A 9955-nucleotide genomic window follows, 5' to 3' on the forward strand; every position below is an offset into this window, starting at 1 on the left:
TAGGATACATGTTGAACATTGTCTAAAAACTATACTATACATACATACATGGCCCCCTTCAGCATACTTTTTTGTTAATATTGACCTCTTTATTTTATCTGGATGAGATACAACGTGGTTACTGTTTCTGTTAATCTTTGATAATTCAAACCTTTGGATTTATACAATTCTTTGGAAGTGTTTATTAATACTAAATAATGGTAAGTAAAATATGATTTTTGTTTTTTTCTTATAAGCTTTTGATTTACAATTTAGACCCCAATTTTATTACCTGTTAACAGTCTGTGACCTGTCTGTGACCTTTATATTGTAAACCTTACAATTATCCTTATTAATCTTACATAGCCCCCTTCAGCATACTTTTTTGTTAATATTGACTTCTTTATTTTATCTTTTCGTCCATTCCAAAGCTTACCTATAAATTATATTGTAAATGAGTTATAATACCTTAAGTAGCAAAATAGGTAAAATTAGGTAGCAAAAGAGCTTTTACAATTATTTTTTTCCAAGCATAGTTAAATGTTCTCTTCGACCACCTGTATACAAGTTTTGTAATTTTTTTTCTATGTTCAATGCTTGACATTCCTAATTATCATACCCCCAAAAAAATACCTAGACTTTTGACTGGTTTCTGTGTCCAGTTTATATTTTCATATTTATCTTTACTGCTTTTTAATCTTCCTTACCATATTCCTTCTGTTGTATTCCTATTTAAAAGTTTTAGCCGTGAAAGACTTCCAAATGTCTCTATTATACTGAGAGCCAGACTTATATCTTTACCGGACTGACGAAATAATGTTTTGTCATCTGTTAATTGACAGATTTTTTCAATTACAAGATTGTCCGTCAAATTTTATTGTTATTCCTATAAGTTCTTTATTTTTTCTTAATCTTATGGCCATTAATTCAACAGTTACTACAAACAGTAAAGTAGAAATCGGACAGCCTTGTCGTATACCGCGGTATATTTTCAATGGACCTGAGACCCACCCATTATTCAAAATACACCCTTTAATATCATTATACATAGTTTCAACCCATCTGATAAATTCAATTTTTAAGAGTTTCTGTCATACAGATTCTTTCTAAAGAATCAAAAGCCTTGCTAAAATCTAGAAATAGTCCTGTTTCTTCTATATCAAACTTCTCTGAATAATCAATTATGTCTTGAATATGCCTTATATTAAAGCCAATATATCTATGTTTTACATATCCAGTTTGGTTTAGACTCAAAATAGATGGTAAAACTGTTTTTAGTCTTTGTTCTTACACATAAGCTAGTAGTTTTGTACAAATGTTAAGTAATGTAATTGGACGGTAATGATTAATTGAAGCGGGTCATCTTTTTTACAGATTAGGGAAATTGCACCTTTTTAGCGAATTACTAAGTTCTTTTTTCTCATAATTATTATTGAATTCTTTAACCCTAATATTTTAAATTATTCCAATATGGCCAATAAAATGCAACTGTCAGACCATCCAGGCCATGGGATTTGTTTAACTTCATTTTAAAGATTGCTTCTGTACATTCTTTCTCAGTAACTTCCCCTTCACATTGGTGTCTTTCTGATTCATCTTGCTATTTTGATATTTATGTTTTTGTTATATACATCTTAACCTCATTATCACTAGGATTAATTGATTTCTGAATTTTCTGTAAGTTTTTTGTATAGTATTTTACTTCTAGCTCTAAAATTTTATTTTGATTTTAGTAGCCAAACCATTTTCATCATATAATTCAGTAACAACTTTTTTAGTTTGACGACTCTTTTCTAGCCCCAAGAAATATGCACTTTTTTCACATTCTTCAACCCATTTTACCCTTGACCTTATTTTTTTGCCCTTTAGTCTTATCTTTACTGAGTATCTAACTTATTTTCAATATTCTCTGTTTCTTTTTGTAATGTTTTATTTATATCTTTACTATTATTTATTTAATTTTTTTAAAATTATTATTGGTTTTGTTAGCGACATATTAAGTAACCATTTATTTCAATTTATAGCTTGTAACAAATTCTTTCAGGGGTCCAAGCTCCTCTTAATGTTTCCTGTTACATTCCATTAATAAATCAGGGAAGTAACTAGACATTACATCAAATATATATTGCATAAAAAATAAGATGTGGTATGATTGCAAATAAGAAAACTCTCCACAAAAGACAAAAATGACACAGAAACTAACAATTATAGGTCACCATTAGGCCTTCAACAGTGAGCAAAGCCAAATTTAAAATGACAATGTAAAGCAATTCAAACGAGAAAACTAACAACCTTATGTATGTACAAAAATTAACGAAAAACAAATATGTAACACATCAACAAACGACAACCAATGAATTACATGCTACTGACTTGGGATAGACACATACATATATAATATGGTGGGGTTAAACATGTTAGCGGGATCTCAACACCCTAACATTGCACAGTGGAATAACAGAACAACACAAGAAAGCACTATACAAATCAGTTGAAAAAGGCTTAACTCATCTGATGGACAAAAACAAATGGACGTGATCGGGAACTAGTACATCCAAACAACAAAAAGGCACTAGGTACAGATCTGAAAGTACTCTCTGATAACTGACAACTAGATCAACGTCACTAACAATTAATACAAAATGATGCATCTAAGACTAAATTATCAATCTGTACACATTAAACATCCAATGGATTTCGTGTAAAAACGTCGTAAACAGTCAGAGAAAAACATGACTTTGTGCAATGCCAATATAAGGTATCGAAAGATTGTAGATCCATGAATGTGTATACACATATATCGTGTGGTCTAGCTGGACGGCTATAATGCAGGCGATGTGGTGTCAAGATATCTCAGTAGCATGGGTTCCAATCCCGGCGAGGGAAGAACAAAATATTTGCAAAAGCAAATTTACAGATGTAACATTGTTGGGTTGGTGTTTAAGGCTAGTTGTATAAACATAATGTACAGAGCCATGTACCAACATCACTGCTAGTGATCCGATGGATAAATCTGTTGTAGAGTTGTCAGTGGCTCAGACGTACTTATAAATATAACTATTTTCTGTGACTGTATCTTACATTTATGTGTAGGATCCTATACTATAAATTATTTTGCTAATCTGTAAAAATAACATCTCCATGCCTTATATATCATGTACTGTAGTACGACGCTAGATTAAAACTGACGTGGAAAGGTAACACATGGCCACCGAAAGCTTCATATTTATGAAGCCTAGGTTGTCGTGTGGTCTAGCGGGACGGCTACAGTGCAGGCGATTTGGTGTCACGATATCTAAGTAGTATGGGTTCGAATCCCGGCGAGGGAAGAACAAAGAATTTGCGAAAGCAAATTTACAGATCTAACATTGTTCGGTTGATGTTAAGATGAGTTGTATATACATAATGTACACAGTCATGTACATGATGTATCACCATCACTACAAATTTTGTTGTAGAAGGGTCTAAATACAGCTCAAACAACATTTTCCAAAAGACCAAAACCGTATATATAAAACATACTAGTAATATTTAGTTTGCTTTAAATTTACTGGTTACAAAATCAATATTTATACCAATAAAAGCAATATTGATTGATCTTATTAGTGTTGAATAGGCAACATTTCAGAATAAGTTTATTTAGAGCTATATATTTCCGGGCACGATTAACAACATTTCCGTAAACATGATGATGTGCTATCCCGTTTGAAAACAAGTTTCTACAGGTACAACCAAATATCAAAACCAAATATTTATATCTATGGAAAAATTTAGTGAAGTTTTTAAGTAATTTATGGTAACACAATCCCTGGCTGAATAATTTACTAGTATTACATATGAGAATATCCTGCTTCACATGAGGCACCCGTTGTGTTGCTTATGAGATAACAAATCCGGTAAATAGTCTAATTCGATAGGTCTCATTTATGAAAGAGAAGAAGATTGTAGTTACGACGTAAAAAACATATCTGATTTCATTTGTGAAACGGTTATTCCATAACGGTCAACAAATTCGTGATGGCGTTCGTAACATTTACGAAGAGACGATTTCAACTTCACCATTTGGAACTCTTGATTTAATAGCTTCTGTGTTAGCAACAACCCTCCATTACATAATGATAGGAAATGAAGGCACGGGAATATCGCATCAATGGGGGGATATGTACACCGTATGCAGGTTCTGCTGGAATGTTGCTACTTAGAAATTGAAAGTTCTCAATAGAAAAGCTGAAATCATCTCTTTTGTCGTAAAGTTTTGTTTTCAATCGACCCTCATTGTCAATTTCTAGTTGTAAGTCAAGATATCAGGCCGACCTAACTGTATAAGTAGGTGCAAAAGGAACATCATCATCTAAAAAATGAAAATTAAAAATAGGGAATGAAAAATCGTCCTTTTTGTCGTAAATCTTAGTGTGGAGTTTCCTGTTTTGAACCAAATAACTTAATCTAGGAAAGGACAATTATTTAAAATATGAATTATTTAAAGTAAGTTCATTGGAGTTAATTGCAGCAGTATATTGAGAAAATTCTATATTGTTTAACGAAAAAATATCATTAACATATCGGAGTTTAGTCATAAATTGTGATTCATTACCGTACAAAAACAAGACTGCTATTAAAAGGGCGCAATTTGTGACCATATGGATACATACAACCTGTCGACAAAGTTGCCGAAACGAACATAAATATAATCAAGGAGAAAACTAACAGCTTCAATCATCTCATCACACCTCAAGTGAGTTTATCTATAAAAAAAGAAGATGTGGTATGATTGCCAATGAGACAATTATCTACTAAAGACCAAAGTGACACAAACATTAACAATTATAGGTATATATCTTTCTCATTAGAGAAGAAGGCTTTAAATGAGTTGCAGCAAATATTTGTGAAAAAATATTTTAGAAAGTGTGGAACTGTACTGTAAAGAGAAGAACAATCAAAACTTTCAACATAATCAAAAGGACCATTCAAGGCACGTTATGTATCTAAAACATCAAAACAATTCTTTACACTCCAAAAATCGTTAATTCCACTATGTTCATATATTTTACTCCTAAAGTTTATGATAAGTTCTTTAATAGAAGTTAAGGAATTTGTTCAAAGCACTGTTATAGTATACCTATTTTCACTTATAATGACTATTTGTATGTTTACTTATGCTTGCTTAAACATAGCTCTTAATTGTCAAACATACTCTTCTATTGAGAAAAAAATTACAGTTTTTATGTTATCCAATATGTAATAGGTTTTGGACATTGAATAACCAACATTTATTAAGAAATGGTTTAAGTCAAAATATTTTTCGTCAGAAATTTTATAACCAAATACCAAATGCCTGAACTTAAACCTTACAGTATTGATTTTTATTTCTTTTTGTTGATGTTTGTACTTTGACCTCTTATAATTTTCACATAATTCTCACAGGGTCTTAACTAACGGTTGGCTACGGACCAAAATTCAATTCCTCTGTTAGTTCTTTATATCGTTTTGTCTCATAAAAAAATACACCCAATACCGGTATATCCAACATTCAGAGAGATTGCTCTACAGTATCTTGCAATTTAGCAAATACACAGTCGATATATTGAAAGAGTCAAACTCCTACGATCAAGCCAATATATGTTCCGAAAACTGTCAATATTACCTATTTGCACCTAGGAATTTGGACTCTTTCAATATCATATTAATCAAAATACAACATTCAATAATTTATTTCACCTTTCATACAATCTTTAAAACTAAGATATTATTGAGAAAAGAAAAGAAAACAAATAAAGAAAAAATACACTTTAATTAAAAGGAACTATATTCGAAAAGCGGGATCATTTATTATGGTCTTGAGCCAGTTGTCTCACTGGTATTCATACAACCCCCTATTTCATTTTGTACACTCGATTAAACAGATTTGAGAGAATGCAGTGAAAAGAAATATGTGTTTTAACAAATTTTCAAACATGCATATGATAGCTATACAATAGGAGAAATTGTAAATCAATGCAAATAGAATTATATAAACATGAACATACATTTTCAGAGTTAAAATAAACCATGTGTCTTCCCTCTTTATTTGAATAAGGACTCATGGATAGCAACAATGTCCTATATATCATACTGTGCAGATTCTGAAGGTTTTTACGATTTCGTTTCTCTTCAGAATCTCTTCAGTATCTTTTTAATTCCGCAAAATGTACCATCTTAAAACGATGAAGGTCTGGAATAACACACATTTTTCACAAGACTGTCCATTCGGGAGACTGTTTTATATAAGTTTTTCCAAACTTGTTTCCGAATCCCATATTTGAACTTCATGAAATGTATTGTATTATTTTATTCATGTAATTGTTTTATTAATAAAAACTGTCCAAACTAAATATAAAATATAGCGATCACTCACCTGACCATAATACCTCCGTGGAAGCGTTGTATTCAGTGTTGTCATTCCACATCCATAATGAACCCAAACGAAACCGAAATCCTAGCCATATATTAAAATTTGAACTAAAAATATAATTTTATTATATTTAGGATGTATAAAGTATGTAGCGAAAAACTAAAAATTCACTGGTAAAATTTGGTCATTTATTTCTTCGTTGTTTTTAGGAAAATAATGATTATGATGGAAAACCTGCCACCAACCGAGGGATACATTTACCGTAGGTTTTTTTTCTATGAATACGAAAATAAAAAGGTAAAATACAAATGTAACTAAATTACCGGACTAAGGGAAAATAGTAAAGGACAGTTCCTATGCAAATGGCAAAATCAAAAGCTCACATCAAACAAACGAAAAACCACTGTCATATTCCTGATTTGTTTTTTTCTGATAAAAAAGGTGTAAATTAAACCTGGTTTTATAGCTAGATAAACTTCTCATTTCTATTACTGTCACAGAGAATTATATAATATTAAAAATAATGTGTGAAAGCAACACACAGACATAATAGGTAAAAATGTCAAAAAAATATGAGTACAGCTGTCAGTATCGTGTTATAATTTGAATCACTGTAAAACAAACAAATCGGTCAACAAAAAAGAACAAAACGCAAAAAAGAAAGACAAGAATACTCAAATTTACAGTAGCACAATAACAAAAAGAACCATATGTATAAAAACCGGTACACGACAAATTAATAATATGAATTCTAATATGACGTCCTTATTACGCTTTGTAAACAAAGCCGTGTTCTAATGAGCATAAAAAATATGTTTGGCACATGCGCACGAACTAACTGTGTATATAAACGTTGTTTCCATCGTTATCCTTAAAAATGAATACATTTAAGCAGCTAGCATAATCTTTTATTATATAATTTTATAAAACAAAATATACTTACCCTGCACGTGGACTTTAAACTTATCAAATATGAATGGTAATGCACAGACTCCTCGGGGAGGAAACGGGAAAAGCCAAACGTTTTTACGGTATATTCTTACGTTTCGACCTATAAAAATACTGCATTTGTCCTATTAGAATCGAAATAATTCCTTCATGTCATGCTCTATGCTCTATTTGACCACATTTTCGTGTTGAAGATTGTTCATTGACCTTAAATGGTTCACTTTTACAAATTGTTACTTGAGAGTTGTCTCATTGGCACTCAGAACACATCTCCTTATATCTATAAACAGCATACTCTAAAGTAATACAAAGATAAATTAAAGATTGCTACAACATTATTAAGATAATAACCAATGTCAGTACCAATAATTCATACTTTAAGACCATTGTATGTTGTTTGTTAAATTAATACGGAATATTTATCAACATAGTTTTAATTTAAAAAAAACGATGAACTTTTATCGTAAAAAGGTTCATAAAATTTTCGCTCAGACACGTGTTAAGTTTAACCTCATATGAGAAGCAGCTGCAAGCTGAAAAATACCGAATGAGTCGGGAAATGTTTATTTTATATAAAGATGAAATTTATATATTGCTACAATGGTTGGGAAAATTGATAGTTTCAAAATTAAAACCGTTTCATTTGTCATAGATTCTGATACTTGGTTGCCGCTATATCAATTTCGAGTCTCAAATTGAAGCAGAAGAAGCCGTTTCTGTTGTATCTTTAATTTCACGTTTTTGATGACATATTAATTGAATCAAGTCAAATAAGTTCTGATTGTTAATCAAAAGAACATTGTCAATATATTTAACTGATCTAATTTCTTTGATCTTCTTGTGTATGATAAGTAACCAAAAGAACTCTGATTCTTTTGAATAAGAGGAAGTTGACAAGAAGGGGCACACAAACTGTTCCCATAGTAGTGCCGACAATTTGTTTAACAAGTCTACTTACAAATTCAACAAATATGTTGTTACTTAGAATTTTAGCTTACTTAAGTACTATGTATAACCTATCTGACTTCAATTAATGTTCATAGCTTCAACAAAGAGGTCTCTAAGACTGTGACGTCCTATATATAGCTACTGATGAATTCACTCCCATTGCCTTGAAAGATTACAGGTAGAATTTTAATTCAATCTAATTTTTATTTTGTATAAACTACAAATTGCTCAGAGTCTGAAAAGACCATATTGTGTGATCGACCAGCAAGGTCGAGCATATATGTTACTTGATAATATTTAACATAATGTGGATAGTTTGTACTAGTATTTATCTGTAGTAGACTTTTTTTTATAAGTCTGATTCTGTACTTACAAGTTGATAATCTTGGAATAGTCGGAAATAATCTAGACAAATGCCTGATTGGTTTTGACCTGTCTCGACTAGTCCCGTCTGAGTCTTGCCCATTCGCGACCTATATCGATCAGTCGTGACGCAGTATTGCACTGTCTCGACCAGCCTTTACCTTTAATTTTGTATGTTTTGGTCTGAATCGGCTCATATAACTCAATCATATATTGATCTTACAATATGTCAAATTGTTTGGTAGTTTGGTTAATAGAATAGCTATCAATTAAAGGATTTAGTTAATAGATTTAAAAAGGCCTGAATTTTTTATTTGGAATGATGTCAGGTTGTCACTTTGAACACTTTTTCAAACCAACTTGTGTTTTTCTCAAACTTTATAGCTATCTCAATTATATATTGATCTCTCAGAATGCAAGGTTGTTTATATATTGCTGTAAAACTTAATTTATATGTATACAAAATCAGAATTTTCAGTTCGGTCTAAATTAAGATAGTTACCTTTAAATTATTTTACAACTATTCCAAATAAACTTGGAATTTTATAAAATTATATGGATATCTCAGGTATATATCCATATTGCTCTTACATAATATAACGTTTTTTTTGTTGTTTGATTTATTATTATTGCAGGTTTTATCAATAAGGTCAAGAACAAAGTATAACGAATCTGACAAATTTGTAGTGTATGCACCCTCTAATGGTTAACATGAACAGGATTATGATGGATTAAAAGTATACATAAACTTGATAAAGGCTTTAAATTTACAAAGCTTTAATATGCCACGAGGAAATAAAAATTAAAAGCGACTTAAGGTGGCTCGTGGATACAAAAATTTTAGCAAAAAAATTAAACCTTTTTTTTTATTACAAATTTTATTTGTTACACTATTAGTTGTTACTTTATGATATGGTACAAAAAACAACCCAAAAAAATGATTTGGTCTGGCCCCAGATGACTTTAAAAATTAAAAAAGGCTCCAAATTATCTCCCTTTGGTGCAAAAATGCCATTTTTTGGCCTTAAATTTGAAATATCTTTTTTAATTCATCGGTGACCTATATTTTTTATTATTGTTTTCAAATAAGCTGTACATAAACTAAAATAATTGTAAAATTAAAGCGATTTCTTATATTAGGTTATTTTTTTATTTCGATATTTCCTCTTTTTCTCCTATTAGTTCAACAGAAAAAAAGGACATAAACAAAAATGTATGCTTCTTCCAGATGCAGGTTTTAGCTTAAATGAACGGTGACCCCATTTTTTTATTTCATTTTTCTTTTAAGTATATGATAAAGTTCATTTATGAAAAAATATAGCGAAA

This window comes from Mytilus trossulus, chromosome 14 (assembly GCF_036588685.1).
Source record: "Mytilus trossulus isolate FHL-02 chromosome 14, PNRI_Mtr1.1.1.hap1, whole genome shotgun sequence".
Lineage (NCBI taxonomy): Eukaryota > Metazoa > Mollusca > Bivalvia > Mytilida > Mytilidae > Mytilus > Mytilus trossulus.